The 23,757-nt window shown below is 48.4% G+C and overlaps 1 protein-coding gene across 3 annotated transcripts in view; it reads right to left on the bottom strand.

Annotated features, from left to right (window-relative positions):
- The window catches only part of hlk (hulk), a 120,428-nt gene that overhangs the window by 83,964 nt on the left and 12,707 nt on the right, over positions 1-23,757 (bottom strand). The window lies entirely within an intron of this gene.

Raw genomic sequence — 23,757 nt, 5'->3', positions numbered from 1 at the left:
TTTAACGCTGCGCGTGACCGTAAGTTCCATTTCACATACTACTAACCGAATCACCATTAACCACTGGGTGCCGTTTTAAATGATGAAAATGGTGCAGAAAATTCGAGTTACTAGATTTCGCAAGAAAATGAATAAATATTCGAATCTCAGCAATAAGGACGTCTCTTTGCAAGAATGGTAGTGCCAGCTACAGTTACAAGAGTCACACAATGTAACCGAGGAAGCACAGAGCGTGCAACAATGTTCCTGAACTAAAATCTGGCGCGAGATACAGAGGGGCACACACGTCGGTCGCTCGGCGCCCGCATCGATGGCCGCACTCCCACGGGGTGCGAAGGTGCAATGCGTATGCGTTAGTGTACCGACCCTTGTGCGTCCATCAAACAACCTCGGGGAATCAAAATTAACGCAGGGCCTTCCACTTCTGTGCCCTCTGTAACAGTGTGTTGCTTTCAGACATTAAATCCTAATGATTAAATTAGTCGATTAATGTACTCGTATTTTCTCCAGCGCTCACTTCTGTGACATGACTTCCTAAATTCAGGTTAAAGAACTATTAGTACCAAGACGTGGGATCTGACTCCCGGCCCGCCTTGCATTTCATTGGCTAAACACTACTACGGCGTTACCTGAATAATGTTCTACTGTGAGGTCTATACATGGTCCACGAGTAACGAAGCAGTCGGGCGTCCAGCTGTGATTAATGTGCATCACTGGCGGCGCTGACATTTTCCGAAGCATCATGGCGCTTGCAAACCCGATTCCACTACAGTTTGCGAACAACCGCTCGCCGTTCAGTTCTGCGGCGTAGAAGCTGGATTTTCTTGCTAAATACACCAGGGTAAACTAATACGATTGCTAATCAGAAAAAATGTCGCGAGGTGTTTTTCTGGACAATTTGTGGCAGTAGCACTAGTTCTTAGTTCCAATTATGATCGACCTTGTGCGTAGAAACCATACCACCGGCAACAGCTAAAGGAGTGAAGCAGTGAAATTTATCCAAAACGAAGTGAACTTTATCAATGTCTGGATCAAAAAAACATGTTCGTTACTACCTTTAGACACCAGTTGTGCCCATGGCTGAAAACAACGGAGTGTTTGGCAGGAAACGTTCTCGGGAGGCCTGCGAATAAATCGGGGTCGTGTTGCGATTCCAGTCACGCGATGATTTTCGGCGATTGCTGGAAATCATTGCGTGACTTGCTGCTGTAAACAACCACCTGCCATTTCTTGACTGTCAATGTAAGGTAGTAGTAGTGTATTGTACTCGTATACAAAATTCGCGCAAACGCGCGCAAGAAATTCGCGTGGTGAGTAAATCACTTCTGCGGAAATGCTCAAGCTGGAAGTCGCTTCGTGAAAAGGCAACGTTTCCATCCGCCTGGGAGTGGCACAAAAATACAAAGGAAACTCAGGTTCGATTCTCGAACAGGGACGAATTTTGTTCGATGGCAACGCCGTCCTTATGAGAAACTCGGATGTGTTTACTCTGTAGTCTGAATAGCCACTTTCGAGTGGATAGCACTTATCACTTACGTAAAATTTGCGCCATGTAATTCACTGTATAGTATCGATGGCCTCTTTATTCTTTTCGTCACAACCAACCTGAGCGCTGCTGTAGGACATTTTGCGAATGGTATGCAGTATTCAAGTATCTTTTGGGCTGACAAATACGTCTCGACATCAGGTATTTACTGCATTAATTTTTAATTTTATGCCAGTGCTCAATGTACAGAGTCTCTTGGGTATCCCGTACGGCTCCGCTCCTGTACACGTGTGGGCTTCTGGCGAATCAGTTCTGTGAAAACCCGCAAGATGAACGAGAGGGAAAATTGGCATCCACCTGCGAAGCGAGAAGGAAGCTATCACACGCTTTTCAGAAGGAAACCCATCCGGGAAACCCCTTTCTGGAAAAAAAAAAACACCGCATGAGCTTCCTTGCCCTTTTGTTTTACGCTTCTGCGCAAACCACCATGTTTATTTTCTGTCTTAGCTCGTTGAAAGATACGACATACTCCTCTCTTCGTTGCGTCTTACGTTTTTGGGAAAGGCGAGGCCTCTGAGCTTCGGAATAACTAGCCCTCTTCCGACAACGCTCTTATGCTTTGCCTAGTCGAATGCGCTTGAACGAGGCAAATACGAGAGGACCGAGGAACAGCAGCCGCGGACAGCCAGGCTGAGCCAGCGGCGCCCTCGAAAATCCCTCGTCGCCTCGAGGGCGTCCACGCCTGGCCGCACCGTTTCGGCCGACTGCCTCCGATGAAGGAGCCTCTGCCCCCACGAACGCTGACGGTGCACTTCTAGGCATACAACGAGCTTAATAATTCTCTGCCAACACCGTAAGTGATGCGCAATCATGACGCTCATTTTCATCCGAGGCATTTGACACAAGACGCCGTATACTACAGTTGCAAAAATGTGCATCATAGCAACAGAAGAGAAATTGTGTGCTGGCCTTTTGTCGACCACTGATATATACGTGGCACTAACCAGCTCGCAGCTATCACGCAAGCCGAAACTCCTCGAATTTTTGTCGAACAGCTTTCCTATATCGCTTGAAAATTGAAGTTGTCCGCTCCTATCACCACCATCAAATGCGGTGAAGCCAGCTTTCAGTAGGTTAAGTGCATCCGTGGCACATCAATCAATCAATCAAACGTTTATTTCCAACGACAGTTTCCCTTAGGCGAAAAGCGGTAGTAACACCACTTGAAAATACCTAAAGACCCACGTACATGACAGCGGTATTACGATTCATACGTTTAAAAACAAATTTACTGTAATCAAGTAAAAAATGCAGTTCAAAAAAATTAAGAAGAGGTTGTGCAAATACAACAACGGAACAATAGAACAAATAAAGTCAATATATAAGTACACTCCAGAACAGTTGTACATTATAGTTGAAATATTCAACGTTCACGTGAACACACATCATAAGATGACGAAAATAAACGTTACAAGGAGTAATGAAACATACTTGATCATGTTCGGGCAGTACAAAAGACATTAGACAAGAGTTAGAAAAAATTCACGCATTTCTTTTTTGTAAACGTAGAAAATTTGGCGTCTTTCTCTTCATATTTATTAAGTAGGGACGGCAGTGTGAATCTAAGAGACTGCAAAAAATAGGTCGTGCGGGAACGAGGAACAAGCCACTTGTCGGTGCTGCGGGTGCGTGAATCAGTGTAACGCATGCTTATATTAGATAAATCTTTACTAAACACTTTGAATTGTTCGTTTGAAAAGAAATAAGCATACATTAAACGAAAATCGAACATGCGTTTCACACTGAATATTTTATAGCGGGTAAACAATGTAACTGTAGAACTATTGCGCGGGACGTTTGCAATATACCGAAGTGCTCTTTTCTGCAATAGGTGAATTGTATTTATGTTACTAAAGGTTGTGGTGCCCCAGACTAACAGGCAGTAATTTATATGGGAAGAAAGCAGAGCATGATAAATCTGAAGTTTAGCATTTTCTGGAAGAAAGTGCCTACATTGGTGACAGAACACCAGCAGCACGCGATAACGATTTAGTCAGTGATGCAATATGACACGTCCATGTCATATGAGCAGAAAAAGTCACGCGCAGAAGTTTATGTTTCTCCCCTATTTCGACGGTTATTCCCTCAAGCGTTAATGATTGGTTCACGTTGACTTCAGTGCCTCGGGATCAATGTAATGTTGTTGACGGCGCGATGCGACCTGTCCTACTGCGGTGATATGCTCCATCCAAACGGCATTTGAACAAACGCCGGGGAGCTTTTGCGCGCGCACCTGTCCTATTGAGGCACTGCAGCGTGTTAGCAGATCGAACATCGCGATGTATTAAAATTTCACGATTGCCATTTGTTGGGCGTGTTGGTAAACTGACTTGGAAAGCATCTTTAGCGCCAGCAAACAAGGACAGGAGGGAGACAAGATGTCACGCGGTCACAGAAACTTTCGGGAACTTTGCTTCATTATGACGGAAATCGATGCATTAGCGTGTGCGTGTTAGATAGATATATAGATAGATATGTCTAGATATATATAGATAGATAGATACAGATATACATAGATCCTCCGATTTTACATCGAAGTCGCAAGCTACCATTCCAAACCTATCTCTCCTCCTCCATTTGCCCTTTTTGTTAGAACAACAATGACAAATGTTAGAAGCAGCGCCATTAATGTAGACCGATGTTCATTTTTTAAAGCAATTATTACCGAGCAAGCACAGTTTGTCGTCTTCTGGCTAGCCGATGTCTTTTACAGCGCTTAGGCCAGAACGTATGTGTGGGACATGTGGACGCAAGAGAAGTCCTTTTCTATGCCTAACCGGTAAGCTTGCGAATAAATTACGGTTCCCTTGCAAGCGCATAGCCTGACACTGACAGCCTACTTAGTGAGCACAGAAATATAGTGACCTCGTCCGACCATGTGAGAAATACAAAAACTGGAAGGCGGTGTAAAAGGGAGTTCTTCGTCCGCCCATTCCCACGAGGCCTTAAGTTTAACGATCTCCCATGCATCGTCATTTGTTGCTGCGCTGTCCGGCCACAAAAGCGAGCAAACGCCGTTAAAAACGAAACAAGTTCTTTCCCCGCTGATGCGCGCGTATACTTTTATTATGTGTCGAAACTAGATAACAAGGACAATCTAGAGCGTGAACAGCAACAAGAAACCAAATATTAAGAAAAAAGAATAAATGAAAGCATTTTTGGAAGTGCCGCAGAATATTTGCTCTCTTAACCCACATGGCATATGTCTAATGCTTTGTATTCGTTCTTACTTTTTTGTACGATGCATGCGTGAACCTGCAACGTAACTTCAGAGCCATACCTATGAATGTCAATGACAGAACATTAAAGCGTGCATTCCACCCTGGAAATTCGTTCTTATAGCAAACAAACAAGAATTCGAGCGAGGGTAGAAAAAGTTGCTTCTTTAAGCGTGTGCTTCGATCGACGCGCAGTCGTCGTGGATCGTTTCAACATTCCTGACAAGAGGTCTCATCGTTCTTGTTATTCCTGAAACTCGACGCTCTTCTTTTCGCAGCAGCGTAATTCGAAAGCTTAAACATGAAACGTAGAACGAAGACAAAACGAAAATATAGAAGTTTTCAAGAATTGAAGAGCGAAGCGTCGCCAGTTTTTGCCTATTAAAAAGACTGGCCGAACTGCCTTTATTGAGCAGCAAAGCATTTTTTGTTTAATTAAAGTATAGAATTCTCATAACGTGCCGACATACATCACCTAGGTTTACTTGCGTGCTGGTGTCGCTGATAGTGCGAGCCGGTTGCTTCATTATTGCAGTGCCCTACTTCGCGGTGTGCCACCATCTCCAGCTAACCCCACGCCCCTTTTTTCTTGTTACGGTAATCTTCTTATTCGGAGACATGCGTCAGTTCAGGAGCGGCTGCATAAACGTTCTCTAAATTTACTCGGACAGCGCCTACACGAGAACGAATGACTACCAAAGGTGTACACCTTTGTAGTGCAGGTTGGAGATATCAACCATCAATAAGAACAGTGCAGTGCAAGACTAGTGCTGTGTTACGCGGTGCCTCCTTCGAAGATGTTGAACCCATAAAAGGGACCGAAAGAAAGGGTCCCCAATATTAAACTACGGAATCTAGGTGTCGGAGATAACGATGTGAGTGAAAGAAGGAACGCGCGTCTTTCCTTTCGGGGGGGCCTCAGCGGCCGCTTGCTCCGCCCCGACGACTGAGCTCGACGCCGGGCGTCGCCGCGACGGCGATGGCACTGCGCTTTTGAATCAACGCGTCTCGCCAACCGTCCAACATCGAACTGTCTTCCAGCTCCCCGTACCGAGTATCCGCGTCGTCGCTCACGTTTTAAAGCGAAGCTTTCTGTTGAATGCCCCTGTACTTCTTGTGAATGCTCATGCGTGCCCAGGAGCTTCTTAAATGTTCTGGGCACCAAAATGGCTGTGCGTTCGTTCTGCAAAGCAAAATTCAATCATTAGTACCATTTCATTATTTCCATTCCCCTTTACTTGGTCGCAGAAACTTGCACAGTATTGTTTGCAGCCATCAAAATATTTGCACGTAGCACCTAAAGCTCGACGTATTCATTACCTGCCTTTCTATCGCTTTAAATTTTGCCCACGTAAGACCGGTTAAAGGTTTTTTCGTTTATATTATGGGTTTAATCTTGGTTATACTTTATTCTGAGCACGAAATTAATGTCATCCCATCTTGTTTCTATTGTTCTATCCTTCACTACCTGGCGTTGATTCTTTCGTAAGGCAATCGAGGCTTACTACTTGAATGTCTCTGTATTTCTGAAGGTGCTTTTTCCCCAGAGGCGTCTTTGAATGCCGCTTTCTTTTCGACCACGCGTTCGGGCCGCTAAGCGAGCAGTTGGGCGCTCTTTATCTTGTCTTCAATGTCGCATCCTCCATTATCATTGCTCCTCTTCAACGTTCGTTTCTTCTCACAGCATGATGGCGGGACTGCCTTGTTATATTTTGCGCCTCGCCCAAATACTTGCCTCGTTCATTTACCCTTTTTTTTTTCATGCCTGCCCACCGAATGCATTGATAATATAGCGGACCATCTTTATACCCACCGAGCGCACAGTCGTAGTTGGGGAGAACCGCATAAACACGGTGGCGAAGTGTGCGCCGTTCTCTTGAGGCGCTCTTCCGCGGCCGACTCGGTGATGAGATTGGCCGAAAGAAATTGAATAAGGGCGGCAAACAGGAGAGTGCCTGCTCGTCTCGCACCACGGCCGGGTAATTCCACGAAGCGCAGTGGAAGCCTGTCCGAAGCTGCGCCCACGAAAAGCGATGGCTTGGAGGACGTGTTCTGCGGTATACCTTCGTGCAGTGCATTAGCAGCCTCGCGTGCACGTATAGGAGGCACGCTTCCGCTTTGCCGATCGGTACTTGTCGATGCAAAACGCCAACGTATTTAGCGATTTGTGCAATAGCTACATTAACGAACAAAGAGGATTCAGTAGACGCGTCTACGAATTGAAAAGCTGTGATAATTCCTGAAGCGAAAGCAGTCACGTTTACGCAGTTTAGCTGAGCTTGAAAATCCGGACACGATACGAGTAAGTGCCACAATATCATATCTTGCGCAAGAAGTTTCGTGGGCATCTCTCAAAGTTTCGTTTTCGACAGGGTCAACTCAGAGAGCGAGGCCGCACGAGAATGATGTGCAGTCAACAGTTGCGCCGTGCGCGTGACAGCGTCGATGGAAGAGACTGCGTGCCGCCGTTGGGCCGAACAGTGCACCATGTCCGCGCACTGCTCGAAGGCCACCACCTCAGTATGTGCGCTTGGCAGTGGCCGGATTTGAACTGCAAAATTAAAATGCCAACAAAAAAATGTGTCTCTCTCTTGACATTAGCTCCTTAGGATGATGAAACGTATACTTTTCTCAGATAAAAACACAGAGCGGTTGTCATTTACCAACTACATCGCGTGTGTTTAACTTTGCACTGAACGCAAGCACAATTCATGTTTGAGTTTCAGATTCGACAACAAGAAAGAAAAAAAAAGGAGACTCTCACCGCGATAAGATGCCGAATAAGGGACATAAAAGAAGGCAACATTATTAAGTTGTGGTGGCGCCACACGTACTCCGTCCAAAGTCAAATAGTTTTGACAGGTCTCTATGTAGTTGCCAGGAACGAGTTCCTCTTCGGTGATTTGGCTGGTCATGCGCAAAATTTCTGGAACCGAATGAACAGCAGGCGGAGGTTGTGCCACCGTGTATGCGCGGCGTCACTGCCGCGCCATGCGAGACGCCGAGTGGTGCTACGCCGTCATGGCGGTGACGCTCGTGTATTTCGCGCGCTAAATGAGCATGCGAAATTTGGCTCACTGTTACATCCGCTAATAGGTTGCCTTCTCCCGCCAAGGTAACTCTCCCTTACAACGTCTCATGAGAGAGAGGAAAGGCAGGGAGGTTAAGCAGATGCGAGTTTCCGGTTTGCTACCCTGCATTGGTGAGGGCATGTAGGAGTTGGAAAGAGGGCAGAAATAGAGAGCAAAAAAATCGCGCAGACTCCTCGGGAGTTGCCTAAGTACGCGCAAGCATTGTGTCACTTGCTCGTCTCCACGCAGCCCGGTGTCGTTATCCGTGTTATGAAACTTGATCCGACCAGTACAAACGACAGCGCTGCGGCGACACGAACTGCTGCTAAGGGCGGCGCAAGCTGTATTGATGACGCAAGCAAACTACTACAGGTGCAGGCACCTGGTGCGCTGTTGACATTCCGATCATTATAAGCCGTCATCTCTCTTTAGCGCCTTAACCATCCGCGTCGGACCATTATCAACCACGATCAACCGTACCACGATCAACCGCACGCGCGGCCGCGTGGGCCCTGTCTTGAAAGCGATCTGCGATGGAGACAGTGCGCCGAGTGCTGATAGCTTCGGGTGCGCTGTGTTCACGCCGCTTAGTTCGCGCTGAAGCGAGAGGCAGCACGAAGGTCAATTGCGTCGCTGCTGAGGGCCTCATCTCGAAAGCGATCGTCTTACGTGACGGCCGGACGGAGGGACGCACGGACGGGTTTCCTCGTTGGGTAGGCATAGAAATGCTTACGCATTTAAAAAAAGGAAAATAAGAGTAACAGGAACAGGTAACGAAAAAGGCGTAGCAATTACAGGCGTTGACACGGGCCGGTCGATCTCAAGAAGCGCAGTAGCGCTTGCACGACCTTCTGATGGGCCAGTGTTGTAAAAGAACGTTTCATGAAAGTGTTATTCTCGGAACCAGCGCTCGTCCCCCTGGAGGGCGTCTTCCGCGCGAAACAGCGCTTCTGTGCTGCGGCAGCCGTGCCGTGCTGCAGCCAACTAGTGCGTGCATAGCTGCATTGATTGCTGTCAAGCGCACGGCTTGCTCGTACCCCTACGAGCACCTTTCGCCGATGACGTTTTCGGGAAGTGCGATTAGTATTTTTTTATTATTATTATTTTTACGGCGCTGAATGTATCTTGGGCGGGGAGACCTGAAATAGCCCTATCGAGGCAGCTGCTCTCAGCCAGAGTGGCTGTCGGGAGGAAGGGGATGGAAGCTGCCGGTGCGAGGAGGACGTTCGTGAACATCATTTAGTCGCGTAGCCATCTCTGCAAATCTGCTTTGAAAGGAGCCACATTTTCCCATATACTTGCTTATTTTTCACTCTTTCGCCATCAGCGTGCTCATTTATTTTTTCGGTCGTTTCATATCACTTAACGGCCGCTTGCCTTCTGCGTCTTTTTTTTTTTGTTTTTTATCTTCTTCGGGAGCAACAGTTAGCTCGCGTTGTGCTGCAGGCAAGCTAATTTAGCCCGCAAGACAAGAAATATTCAATTCTGAAACTGTGGGATGCTTCTGATATGTAAATCAGAAAACAAGACATATCCTCTTGTTGCGTACAGTGCTGATACAGATTTTCGTTCAAAATATTTCAAAGTGTGTTTCAATGAGCCCTCTGTTCGCTGAACCTCTAGCTCATAACTTCCATGTGTGCGCGTTATGATACCGAATTACACGGTCATTTTGTATTAATTGCACTGTAAACGCTTTTCTGTAAAACATGTGCGTCTTGAACTTCTTGTCGCGAATATAGTTGACTCCACATAGCGGATATCACTTTATCTGTAATAATAGGTAACTTCTTATATCACGAGTAATTAAATTTTCCACTATTGATTCACGTCACTTATCGTGATCGGTAAAGGCTATGGTTAACTTAAAATTGACAAGACGTCAGTGTACCATGCACCACCCACACCTTTCACAAATAAAATAGAACGTATTGCTACAGGTTAACTAACTTTGGCACTGTCTTCAAACATTCACCCCCGATTATTGCATGTGTACGAGTATATCGCGTTTATAAAATGTCTGAAGCGGCGCAAAGTCTTTTCTAATTAAAGTGAAGACGAGATGAATTTGGTGCACGCAGTTATATTAATCATCTTCCTGTTTCTGTCCACATGAATATGACTTTTTTATTCTCTCTCTTTTCTTTGGCGAATTGTTCTCTGCTTATCAGAGTCATAAATTCGGGCTAGTTTCATTCATAAAAATTCATCGTGAACCGCACTCGTCAAGACAAAGACAGAAAGCGAGGACCGTGTCTTGTGGTTTATTGCCTTCTGTTCTTTATTTAGTATAACGAATCGAAGCGCGCAACAGGATAAGGAATGAAGACGCACTGGACAGCCTTCAGGTGTCCGTGTCTTTGTGTCCTGTGGTGCGTTTCGTTGGCCTTAGAAGTTAACCTAAACTATTGATAAAACCATTTTTTGACGGTTAGGTGAAAGGCTCGCATCCCGTTCCGATGTTTCTTAGCAGGGATCAAGTGCGAAGGGGACGCGCCCGTAGCCGGCGCTACTGCACGGGCCGCGTGTTTCCCACGACGGCTGCCATCCCCGTTCACTCTTCTGCATGGGAATGCGAACGAAGCTGTTTTGCTCGGGACCCGGTCGCTGCGGCGTTCCGCTGGGTGACATCGCCTCTGGGCCCTGCGCGAGTCTCGGGCGTCGACGCAGGACTGTGCCCTCGGTTCGAGCTCAGTGAACGAAGGCGTGCCGGTGTTATATATAACCCGACCCCTCTCGCCCTCCTCCGGCAGAAAAAGTGGGCGCCTCTTGTTTTACGTCCGACAACTGGGCCACCGGAACGCGCGCCCCAGCCTTTGCCGTGTGTGTATATATATAGGTGTGTACGGAGACCAGACATACTCCTTTCCCCTTTCTCTTTTCTTTCTCTACGTAGCCCCTCCCGTCCACCCTGCTTGCCTCTGCTGTCGCCAGGTGTTACGAGGTGGCTTGTCCTCGCCAACTGGTGGCACGGCACAGTCATCAACGCGGTGCGAGGCTCCCGAGCGAGAAGGTGGTCGCCGCCCAGACGCGTGCTTCCGCTCATTCCACGCGCACTGTGCAAGCTTCGTCGTACGGATATTTCCCGAATACCGTAGCTAGAGTTGCGTACAGCTTGCAGCAAACATTTTACTTGTTTTTTCTCAATTTCTTACTTTCATTTCATACTCATTACGTACTCATTGCTTTCACTCGTCCCCTCATCTCTATATTTGTCTTTCGTTGTGCTACCTGTCATGGAAAAATATAGGCAGCCGCGTTGCAGTTTGCGATGGATTGTAATTTTTTTTCTCTTTTTTTTGCTATTGTGTTGATTATTTTTGACTGAAATAGTTGCATATTGTATGTTACGTGTTCCTGAGTCCAATTGCAAGCGGTCAATCATGGGACTACAGCCTCACGAGCAGAACGAAGCGGCCTTTTATTCGCGTTTGTTGTCGTCCGCCAAGGATCCGCTGTTTCATTGCTTATCGCGCGATAGAGTCCCCACTGCTTGTACGGTGGTGGCAGAACCGGATACGCCATTAGCCTCGCCGGCGGATGCCCCGCTGTTCGCTGCTGTTGACAGGCAGGAATTTCTGGCGCGTGGTTTAGAGGCGATAGACCGGAACGCCGCATGCAGAACGATTCGTTCGCGCCAGTGGGTGAACCGCAGGCAGAAACTAGTTCGAGAACAGGCTTTCTGTGGGCACGAATACGGTTTCGCACACATTAGGTTCATTCCGTCATCGTTAGAACTTTGGTGGAATTGGCAGGAAACTGAGAAATTTCGTCGTCGAGAACACACACCTCGTAATGACGGTGGGAACGAACGCCCGCGTTTACTAAGATAATTAAGCACGTCCAGAAGTCCTCCATCTTGTTATTTATTATTTTATGTAAACAAAGGTGCGTAGGCCAGCAAGAATTACGCTATTGCAAAAATATAGAAAGTAAGACAACAGCTGTGAAGAAATATGAATAAAGACGAAAACAAGAAAGCGCAAAATAAAAAGAGCCGTAAGCAAAATCACCGAACGAGTAAACCATCGAGTCATACCCGTGTAGCCTGCCATTTTTTGGCTAAAAGCAGGTACTCTACTCCCTAGTCAGAATTAATCAGGCACCCTCCTAAACGGCCTAACTCCTTGCCCGCGAGGAGTGAATTTGTCTCATATATATAAATATACAGTCACTATTCATTAGTATTACAGGTCTGCTTACGAGCGCTCCTTCCCGTTACCATGATTATTTGTAGCTCCCTCGGCAGTTGTGCATGGTTGCGATGGTGTCACATCGACCACCTGCTGTGCCACTGTCCACGATACACCCCTGAGAGACAAGAACTTGCCAAAGCTTTTCAAAAACTGGATCAACGGCCGCTTTCTGTGCAGGTGCTGCTGGAACACCGCCCCCATCGCCTGTCGGCCCATAAAGTGGTGAAGGCACTTTTGTGCTTCTTAAGGACGACGGGCTTGTGCGACCAACTCTGACTATTAATGCAATTTCTGTAAGGCCACACACGTCAGCGAACTCACTGCAATTTCCTTCTTTCCTTCCCTCCTCTCTCTCCCTGTTATCTTTGTTTTCCCCCTTTCCCTTTCCCCCGGTGTAGGGTAGCCAACCGGACATGATTCTGGTTAACCTCCCTGCCTTCTTCTTATCTCTTCCCCCCCCCCCCCCCAATCAAAGCTATGGCCAGCATTCGCTCCGCCTCAGCAAAGCGGAGAACTTGACGACGGAAAGCGGATTCTTTTATAGGAACGTAAGGAACAGCGCCGTCCACAGTGGTGGTCACTTCGGGGGTCAATAGCGGACAACCACGTGACGAGAAATCTGGGAAGTGCGCCACGTCTTCCACCGCATCGCGCCTGAACTTCTTTGGATCATCATCATCATCATCAGCCTGGTTACGCCCACTGCAGGGCAAAGGCCTCTCCCATACTTCTCCAACAACCCCGGTCATTGGATATCACATCGCTATAGGCCAGCGTATGTGCAGAAGTGCGCATGCGCAAGAGTTACTTTTTCTCTAGTCAGCCATTTGGCCGCAACAAGTTTGGTAAGGACCGTAGAAGGCCACGGGAAAATGTTTGGTATATCAGTTACGCCGCACCACGTAAATACTGTGGAAGGCGATACATTCGTACAGTGAGTATATGAGATGACTGCATGGTTATCCCCGCTATGCACTGCAATAATTCTGTGCAGTCCCGGAAAGGACTGTGCGCGCTTCCTTCTAACACGAGGGACACAGTTCTCGATCCGTGCAATGAAACGACCGGTGCTTCGACGGCGGCTCTTCGCCGCGCAGTCTCTCAGCCGAGAACGCCTTCATTCGTTCCAGAGCTGTGGAAGCGAGGTGCGAAATAATGGATTGTTCGCGCAAAATTTACTTACAAATATGAAGCTAAGTTCACAAAGCTTCTATTTCCACGTGAAGCTTTTAATTGGCTGGCCGCCTTCGACAATAATATGACCGCCATCACGATTGGCTCTTACGAACACACTTAGCTTTCTGTGAGTATGGGGCCTGAAATTTTGGTTATTAGCTGTAGAGTATTTAAAGAAAGCAATATCGGACGTGATTGAATTGCGAGGAGGAGAATCCGACGCCGGGCGAGTAACGCATGTCCCAAGTCGCAGTCTAAGAGAGATCTGACAAACAACGGCTTCTGTTACTCTTTCATTTCGTTCTTTTTTTTTCAATACCAACACGTAACGGGAATGCTAAAGCTGCTGCTGCAATGCAACTTTCAAAGTTTCTGCCATTTTTTTTTTTCACGCGTTTCATTTCAGGAATCGCTATAAACGTCGTATATTGAAACGCAAACTTCCCTTCTAAGCAATTGTGTTTTCGAAAAGATGTACATGAGTGGGCTTCGGCGCACAACTGTATAGGGAACGCATGCAAACAACAGGTGCTGCTCGCTCTGAAAAGAAGCAGGAGCGAAATAATCAGAACCTTCTTGCTCGTGGTGTTCCTCAGTGAGAGGCACGTGCAAGATGCTTGCTTGTGGTATACGGTGCCATAACCGAAAAAAGTAAACTGAGACCAAATGGGGAGCGTAATGTAATTACGTTTCGGTGGCGGGCAATCACTGGAAGCAAGCACAACAGGCCTTTTACTCAATTAGCGATCGCAAACCACCACCCTCAACACATTTACATCCCTCGTTAGGATGCATAGAGGTGATTTACCCGCATAGTATCATTTTCATGAATCTGCTCTGTGGAAAGCAGATAGTTGAGAGGTACGTGACACGTTCATTTGTATGTGTTCGCTATATAGTGAGTGTGACAACTTGTTTGTGAGCGCGCCTACCTTGTTGTAATCGGCATCGAAGCTTATATGATATGATGAGGCATATGCCATGACGTTGTCGTTCTGTCGTCACCGCCATTCAGTTGCCACTCGCGCACGCGCGTCACTTGCACGTAGCTGGCAGGTTGACGGTGTGCTATGGCGTTGCACGGTGAAGACACACGACGGTTGCGTAGGAGCGTTGCGCCGTCAGTTTTCTTCGTGCGTCAAAGAGTGCAGCCGGCAGCCTCTTCCGGCGGTACGCATACAGTTATGCAAATTAACGAAAACGGGCTGCGCCACTGTTTGCGATATAATCCCTCCTGTCTGCGTCGAGTGCTCTTGGCTCGCGTTGGAGCGAAGGCTCGGCCGATGTATCTCGCACGGCTGCTGCTTTGTGGTGGCGCGACGAAGAAAACGCTGGGCGGTCGTTAATCGGGCTCCGCTTACAGTGCGAGCCCAACCGCCATTATCGTTAGGCCTTACTCGGCACAGCAGCCATTGTCCCTTCGATCGATGCTTCGTTGTCGTGTGCGGCGGCATTCGAGTCCCACAGGGCGCATGTCTGTGGTTTAACGCGAGGTCGGCTCCCGCCTGGCGCCAACGAACATTCATCTGCGCCACGCGCGGGGGCAGCGGTGCGGGGGCAATAATGAGACGCACAGCTCGCGTGTTCGCACGGCCGCGTGAAGCGAAGTGACATTCGGTCGTGTAGTGAAACTGTCCGCAGATGCGAGACCATGTCTCAGTGCTCGCATCTATATATATATATATATATATATATATATATATATATATATATATATATATATATATATATACTGGCTGGCTATGCTGGCTAGGCTGTCGATGCTGGCTATATCCAGCAACGTTCGCGGTTATTCGCAAAGCGGTACCAAATGGGCTAACGTGTTTGTATATAACGCGAGCATTTGCGTGTGCCACGACATAGCAACACGACGACGACAGTAACGACGATCGTGTGACGGCGACGGCATTTCTACTCCGGCCGTTCGACGCGAGCGTAGGGCGCGCTGGTTGGTGGGTTCTGCATGGGCACTGGACGAATGTGTGCGGGAGAAACACGGACTGTGATGGCATCTGCGACTGAGTGATACAGTCATACGTGTCTATGTCATGTCGTCTATGTTAGAACGACGAGGACAACTGTACTTCGGTTACGTAACGTTAAAACCTGTTCGACTTGGGCCCATCAGGGACGTGGTATACAATGTCGCACAACTGCTGTGTAGCGTTAACTGCTGCGTGGAAAGTACCGGTGAGCGTGGACCGGCTCTGAAGACAGTCAGTCTGACACGGCGTCTCTATAAGTGATGGCCATCGCAGAAGGGAAGAAGCGAGAAACTGGCACGTGGCTTTTCTATTGAGACCGCCACCAAAGGGCGGTGCGGGTATCGTCTTACAAGTAATGGAGACCGGATCGGCGGATTCCGACAGGGTCATTCTGGACTCGCTCTTGGCTTTCGCCAAGGAGGCGCAGCTCTTAGGACGGCTCTGAATACCCCTACCCGCCACGTAATACGCCTTCGAGCGATCCCTAAATAAAAACATTTTTCTGATCATCATTGGGTTAAAGGACACAAGTGACGGTAGACAGAGCTTTAATCGCACCGTCGGTCACGCGTCTCTTCTAACTGAAGAGGCCAGAAACAAGGCGGGACAGGAACGTATACGTACCGCTATAAGTGCCTGGAACGAGGAGGCAAGCAATGATTCGTGCTAAAATGCCTGACTGTTTCTGCAGCGGTCTGGATGAGATCCTCAACGTACACCTCTCATTGCCCGGCTGCGTGCGGAGTCGGTAGCAAGTCGATGACCTCGCGTAGCCACGAGAAGCGCATCCAACGCTTGTCCACAGTTCGCATTGTACCTATGCTGTGCCAAGGAGCACGTCGTGAGGTGCAGGTCACAACCGCTTCGACTCATTCATCGCACAGACGCGGCGATCGTGTTTATAACTCATTCGACGTTTGTCTTGAGACGCAGGTAGTACGTCGAGGAGGAGGAGGAGAGACCGGGACGTTAGCCACTCTAAATACCGGCGAGCTATCCTAGTCAGGGTAAAGGAGTAAATTGGAATAACAGGTTATAAAACGAGGGAAGACGTAACAAGAAAAGCGCGCGCGAGAGAGAAAATAAATTGTGCAAAAGCCATCGAGCGATTAGTCTGAATGAAAGAAAGAATGAGAGAGAGAAAGAGTGAACGAATGAACTCGTTTTTCTTGCCGAGTCTGACCACCGACCACAGACCACGATAACTGCCGAAAGAGCCGAAGAAAGCTGTTCACTTTAAAATGTGTGTACACAATCGCGACGCAAATGTGTCGGTGACACAGTCCATATGTCCGAAATGCGGCCACGGCGGCCGCATTTTGATGGGGGCGAAATGCGAAAACACCCGTGGTACTTAGATTTAGGTGCACGTCGAAGAACCCCAGGTGGTCGAAATTTCCGAATTGCCCCACTATGGTGTGCATCATAATTAGATCGGGGTTCTGGCACGTAAAATCCCATACTTTTGTTTTTTAAAGTAGTGATACAACCCGTTTAGACCATTTTTGTGTTGAAGTCGGTCTAAAAAAGATGTCTGAGGAAGTTCCCCTCCGTCAAGGGGGGAAGTGGGGTGGGGTCGTCCCATTTGTTAAGCATTGCGCTTTTCTAGCTACAGTAGGGCAGTCACAATGTAGCTTCCTCGCAGTCTCCTTGCAGCTGCAGATGTCGCATGCATGGGCTGTCAGCCACTCCAATGCGAAATGAATATGCATCCGTGAACGCCACCCCGAACCACACGTGATACAGCTCGAGGTATCGCTGGTGAAATACGGAGTTGCAGACGATGATCCCGGTTGCGGAGATGTGTGTCGGTGCAATGGCGCCGAGGAAGTGTATTTACAGGATTTAGATGGATGAATTTGCCTTTTCTCGCGAGTATCGTATCATACGGAGATAAGTCCGGCCATGAGCTTCCGATAAAAGGCTTCGTGTAAGACTGAAGATGTGTAATAGACGGAGCGGAGAAGCATATCGGTTACATTAATCAGGCTCCTTCGCAGCGCTCGCACCGCGGCTTTGAGACGGAGCGTCGGCGTTCTTGGGCGACTCGCAGCCGGTGGTTGTGCGCTCACTCTCGGAGCGCCGGCGGCGTGGGCAAGTGCACGACGTCGCACACGCGGGCCACCTCCCGAAAATAGAAGGCCTGCCGGCCCGCTTAGTCTGCAGCGTTTGGGCCAAGACGAGGATGCAGGGACGCATACGCACTCTCCGCAGGGATTCTTCTTCGTGGTGTATACTCGTTAAAGTGTAGTGATCTAACTGTACTATGAATGCATATTGAAATCTAAAGTGGCATGCACAAGACTATGTACGTGTTTGCGCGTGCATGTTTGAAAGAGGGAGAGAGAAACTCCAGTTTCCATATGGCGCCAGTGCCTGTAGTGACGTCACAGGCAAGTTCACGGTCTTTGCGTGCGTCTCGGTTGCGCTGGATCGCTTAGCGAAGACGACAGGAAGCGACTCGAACGAAGAGGGAACTCATCTATTTTTGAGCACTGGAGAAGGGTGGGCGTGCAACGTAACTATAGAAGAAGCCAGCGCAAGATATAAATGAGCAAAAAGAAGAAGCTGGTAGCACGAGTGCTGTGTCTGTGCTTCCCGTTGCACTTCTATCTTCTTCCGCCAAAAGCGGAAGCTCAACACATGCGCTGCTGCGTGTGCATCCCCACTGCGGCAAGCTGACGATGGTGCAGTGCAGGCGCCGTGCATCAGGCTGATCCAATGGTTGGTGACTTGGCCGGCATGCAGCGGAGGGAGAGAAAGGCAAGGAAAAGGCATGGAGCTCATCTCCGGTTGGCTACCCTGTACCGAGGGAGGGGGAGTGGGATCTGATAGATGAGTTAAAGGAACACGAAAACACGCGCGCGCGCACACGTACAATACAGAACTCCGCGCGAGCCGCTATGGAGGCACTGATGCGTTATTTAAAAGGCACCGGACGGTGTGACAAGTTGCGACTGCACACTGTGTGACGCAGAATGTGTTATAGTGAGACGTTGGCGCTGTGTGACGCTATATATATATATGTAACGCCTTCGCAGACTGTGCGACAGTGGCCACATGCAGCGCAGCCGACTCGAATACTGACATGGATCTCTCTCATTTCAAAGTTGCGGACGGCATCGGTTAAGTTCAACGTCGGTGGCCAATTTGAGTCGGAAAACGGCCAACTGTTTTGTTCATGAACTACGACAAATAACTTCGCAAACGGAGGGTTGGTGAGGTTGCTAAGGTCCAGCTGATAGCGGCGTCTTCTTCAGGACTGTTCCTCGCTAGGTTCTGGCATCGCCGCAACGTTTGTGCGGCGCAGGCGAAGCGTTTCCAAATTATAACCTTGGTTGCATGCTACGCTTTGCTTGCATACATTTATTTATTTATTTATTTATTTATTTATTTATTTATTTATTTATTTATTTATTTAAGAACGCTTTAACACGTTGGCGACTCTTTTTGCCATCAATGTTGCGACTCGTATAATGCTCGGGCACGCAGGTTTGCTGGAATTCTTCGCCGTTGACCTGCCTCGCCCAGAGCGTGTGTACATGACAGGAGCGAGGCATAAAGCAGAAGCGACGCGAGAAACTAGTTTGAGCCTCATCGCGTCGAATCTGCAAAACGCCCTCTGCGAGCTCACTGGGCGTCGCCGCATTAGCCTCTTGACAGCCGTAATTATCCGTGACCCCCCTCAAAAGCATTGCAGACACTGCAGCACTCTACACCCCCATAGGGGACGTAGATAGAACTGTAGAGAGGAGGGAGGAAAAGAGGCAGTTCCCATACAAGGGGTAGGGGGAAAATGTGACGTGAGAAGGCAAGAAAACACTACTACTATATAGACGCAACAGTGGTTGCGGGCAAACTGGGTAAACTTATGTTCAAGGCACGATACAGTACGTTTGTGCTATGTGTGAAAAATAAACACCATGCAAATATGTCAAGCGGACAAATTGCGCAAGGTGCGCACAAGCAGAGCCGCATTAATTAAAGCGCACCGCAGGGTCCAGGCGACACTACGGAAGGGTCGACCGTCAAATCACCACTTCTGTGCCCGCCGCGGTATCTTTGCGGCCATTGCTAGAGGTCGCGGATTTGATCCCAACCGCGGCAGCCGCGTTTCGACGGGGGTCCTCCCCGGAGTCCTCCACTACGGCGTGCCTCATAATATGATTTGGGTTTTAGCACCTACAACAGCCCCATAATCCGATTCAAGTTTAATACTTCTGCCACAGTGTGATGTGCCATGTGAGGCAATGAATGCTCAACCCTCTCAGAGGTTATAAAATATGGCGCACAACAACGCCTCAAGCAAACACCTCTTCCTGTGTGTTCTGTACACTACGCAGACAAACAGCAGCGGTGCACGCAAGGTAACGTTTAACATCAACACACCACTCCCGTGTTAGTCTAAACATTGAAGAAATTAAGCTTTCGCCGTCAAAATCATCGCTAATTATCGTCAATCAAAGCAAACCGCACAGAAAGCTTCGTTTACATCGATTCCCACAGTGTGTGGGATCTGCATAATTTTGTTCTTTAACACTTTCTGTAAAAATTAAGATACCTTAGAGAGAGACAGAGGAAAGGGGAAAGGCGGGGAGGTTAACCAGAGGGGAAGATCCGGTTTGCTACCCTACGCTGGGGAGAGAGGGGAGGGGGAGGTAATGCGATAACAAAGTAGAGATAAAGAAAGGAGCACAGACATACAATAACAGTCGATCACTGTCACCGCACAGCACAGTAGCACTTGCCGCACTATAAACGTCTGTTCAGGCTACAGTCGCTTGTCCAATTCTGTTGCCTTTAAAAACTGCAACAGTGCCCTCGTCGCCCTCTGCTGCGATGGCCTTGTGATGGCGGCATTTCAAAATAAGGTCCTCTATTAGAGGTCTGTTGTATCTGTGCAACGTTTATCAAGCGTGTTGTCTCTTGTCACTGTGCGCCGCGTATCTGATGCACGCGGTCATTGTTCACATGTGCTATTGTATCGCTAGCCAATCGCTTGTATCGCTAGCCAATCGCATGCCTCGGCTGCACCCATGCTCCCTTTATAAGGCGAAGCCACTGAATCGTTGCTGTCTGTTATGTTCGTGTTGCTGTCCGAATAAATGCTTGACTTCACGGCGTCTCTGGTCAACAAGGTCTTCGGTCAAAACACGCTATCGCGATTGCGAGCGATTGTCTCTAAATTATAGCGAGGACAGTCACAGAGAAGGTGCTGAAGAGTCTCCTCGTTACTACAGTCATCACACGAGGCGTCGTCGGCCCATCCGATTCGGAAAGCAAAAGACTTGGTGAAGGCCACCCCTTGCCATATTCGACAAAGCAGGGTAGCTTCGCGACGGCAGAGACCAGCTGGAATGCAAAGGCGTAGAGAGGAGTCTAGGTTGTGAAGCCGGTTGTTTAGAAAACTTCCTGCGTTCCACGAGGAGAACGTGATATCACTTCTGAGCACTCGAAGTTTTCTAGCGACATCTGTCCTTGATAATGGTATCGGCTCCTCTTCGTCCCTTTGAGAGCCGACCGAGCAGCGTTATCGGCGTGTTCGTTCCCTATGACGCCGCAGTGATTTGGAAGCCACTGAAATGTCACGTGGTGTCCTTTCTCAGTCAAGGTGTGGATTAGTTCTCTAATCTCTAATGCCAGTGGTCCGTGGGGTCCACACCGCAGGGCTGATGGCAAAGACTGCAATGCTGCCTTCGAGTCACTGAATATTGACCATCTTCGAGGTTGTCCTTGGCTGACGAGACGAAGTGCAGCGCGAAGAGCTGCAGGTTCCGAGCCATCGGTATCGTTGGGTGACATGTCTTGAAACTGATGGTGGTGGCTTTTGCTGGGAAAACCACGGCTCCAGAGGAACACTGGACAGTTGCCGATCCATCAGCATAAATATGTACGTGGTCGGCGTACTGCTCGTGCGAAAGGAGCAGAGTTAGTTGTTTAAGAGCAGGTGATGACAGCTCAGATTTGTTCCTGATTCCAGGTACGGTGAGGTGAACTGCAGGTCGAACCAATCACCATGGAGGAATCGATGGCTTAGCTGCGGGGGTGAAGCCTGATGGAAGGCAGGTGTAATAATACAAAATCATAGTACAATATGATACCTGCGGCCTTTCTGACGGTAGTGTCGCCAGATGGTTGGAACGGGCACGGGCAACATGCCTAATGTGCACTCTCAACACTTCCATCGCAATGGGTGTTTGTATCGGTTGGTCCCGGGCGATCGCAATAGTCGCTACTGTCGATGTGCATTTTGGCAAACCAAGACATACCCTGAGAGCCCGAGCTTGAATAGCCTGTAGAGCACGAAGATTTGTCTGGCAAGTGTTGGTCAGTACGGGCAAACTGTATCTCAAGAAGCCCAGAAAAAGAGCCCTGTACAATTCCACCATAGCATGCACTGACATTGCCCAAGTCTTTCCGCCCAGAAACTTGAAAAGCTGGGAGATTGCTATCAGACGCTGTTTCAAGTATGTCACAAAAAAAAAAATTAAATTTTGGGGTTTTACGTGCCAAAACCACTTTCTGATTATGAGGCACACCGTAGTGGAGGACTCCGGAAATTTCGACCACCTGGGGTTCTTTAACGTGCACCTAAACCTAAGTACACGGGTGTTTTCGCATTTCGCCCCCATCGAAATGCGGCCGCCGTGCAAGTATGTCACGTGCTGGCTCCATGAGAGATCTCTATCAATGATTATGCCAAGAAATTTGTGAGTCTTCTCATAAGAAATTATCTGGCCATTTATTGAGATGGCGCGTAGGGTGTCATTGTTTCCTAGTGGATGCCATCAGTGCACATTTGTCTTACGAGATTTCAAGACCTTGGTTGCGGAGGTATATAGTTCTTAGAATAGCAGCTTTTTGAAGTCTTGCACGTATCTGAGGACGTGTCACACCTGAAGTCCATATACATATGTCGTCTGCGTACATTGATATCTTAATCGCTGCTGGCAGATGATGAACGAGACTAATGAGTGTGAGGTTGAATAGGGTAGGGCGTAGTACACCGCCTTGAGGAACACCTCCGTAGGCGTAGCGTCGTGCGGTTTGACCATCGCCGGTACACACAAATAACTATTTCATAAAAAGGTAATGAGAAATCCATTGGAAAACTCGACCACCTAGGCCAACCTTCTCAAGAGCATCGAGGATAGCCTCGTGAGATACGTTATCGTATGCCCCCTTGACATCCAAGAACAAAGCTGCAGATAATATTTTGCGTAACTTTTGATGTTGGACATACGTAGCGAAATCAACAACACTGTCAACTGATGAGCGATCTCGATGAAAACCAGCCATGCAACTTGGTAACAAGTTGTGTTCCAGGTACCACTCCAAGCGGGCAAGGATCATATTTTCCATTATCTTTCCCACACAGCTGGCCAGCGCTATTGGGCGGTATGAGGTAAGTTCAAGAGGGGACTTGCCTTGTTTCAGGAGAGGGACCAAACGGCTTGTCTTCCATTCTTCGGGAACCATGCCATCTTGCCAAGATACATTGTATAGTTGTAACAGTTCTCTACGTGCGCCATCACTCAGGTTGATCAAGGCGCGGTAGGATATTCCGTCTGGTCCCGCGGATGAAGAACGCCTGCATGGAGCAAGAGCCGCTTCTAGTTCCTCCATTATGAAAGGAAGATCCATGCGGCAGTCACGTGTAACAGGGACGTGACTGGGGGGCTGGAAAGCCTGGACAGGTTGCTTGGCCTGCGATCTTTGCACAAAAGTATTCTGCAACATCAGCATCCAGTTGCCTCTGGAAGAGCGCCAGTGCTTTGAATGGGAAGCGTTGTTGGATGAACGTAGACCACGTATGGTTCTCCAGATGTGGGAAAGTGGCTGTCGGGGATCTAGTGACTGGCAAAACGCTCTTCAACGTCGAGATGCCAATCTATCCATGCGACGTTTAATTTTCTTTTGTAGTCGTCTCGCTGTCCTAAGGTCTTCGATGGATTTTGTACGCCGGTAACACCGCTCCGGACGACGACGGAGTGCACGAAGTCGCTCCAACTCTCTATCCAATTCCGTGTGTTTCGACGAAACCGTGACCGTGCGCGTGGCCTCTCGCATTGCAGACTTGATTGTTGCCTCTAATCCAGAGGACAAGCCATCTCGACAAGCATCTTCCATGGTGGAAGTAAAATTAGTCCAGTCAATTAATCGAATGGTGTTCCGTGGGAAGGACCTGGACATCCCTTTGATGGCAAGGTACGTGGGAATGTGATCACTCCCGTGTGTCTCGATACCCGAAAACCATATATATATATATATATATATATATATATATATATATATATATATATATCGAAAGATTGACCGAGTTTCAACAAGCTTCGGTAAGCAACGCCGAGAGGGTGTTCACTTCTAATAACGCAAGCATTTACGGCACCTAGTTTTTAATTAGTGCTGCACTGTAGCAGTGTTTTAATCAGAGTTGCATGTACCGTCAGCACAAACTGAAACGTGGGCGAGGATGCCGAACACGACACCCGTTGTGTGCAGCCATGGACGCGCACGCTCGCACTGCAGCCGATGTTCAAGGACGGTGGAGTTCGAGCATGAATT

Source organism: Dermacentor andersoni, chromosome 6 (genome assembly GCF_023375885.2).
Source record: "Dermacentor andersoni chromosome 6, qqDerAnde1_hic_scaffold, whole genome shotgun sequence".
Lineage (NCBI taxonomy): Eukaryota > Metazoa > Arthropoda > Arachnida > Ixodida > Ixodidae > Dermacentor > Dermacentor andersoni.
This window is presented reverse-complemented; position numbering and strand designations above follow the sequence as displayed.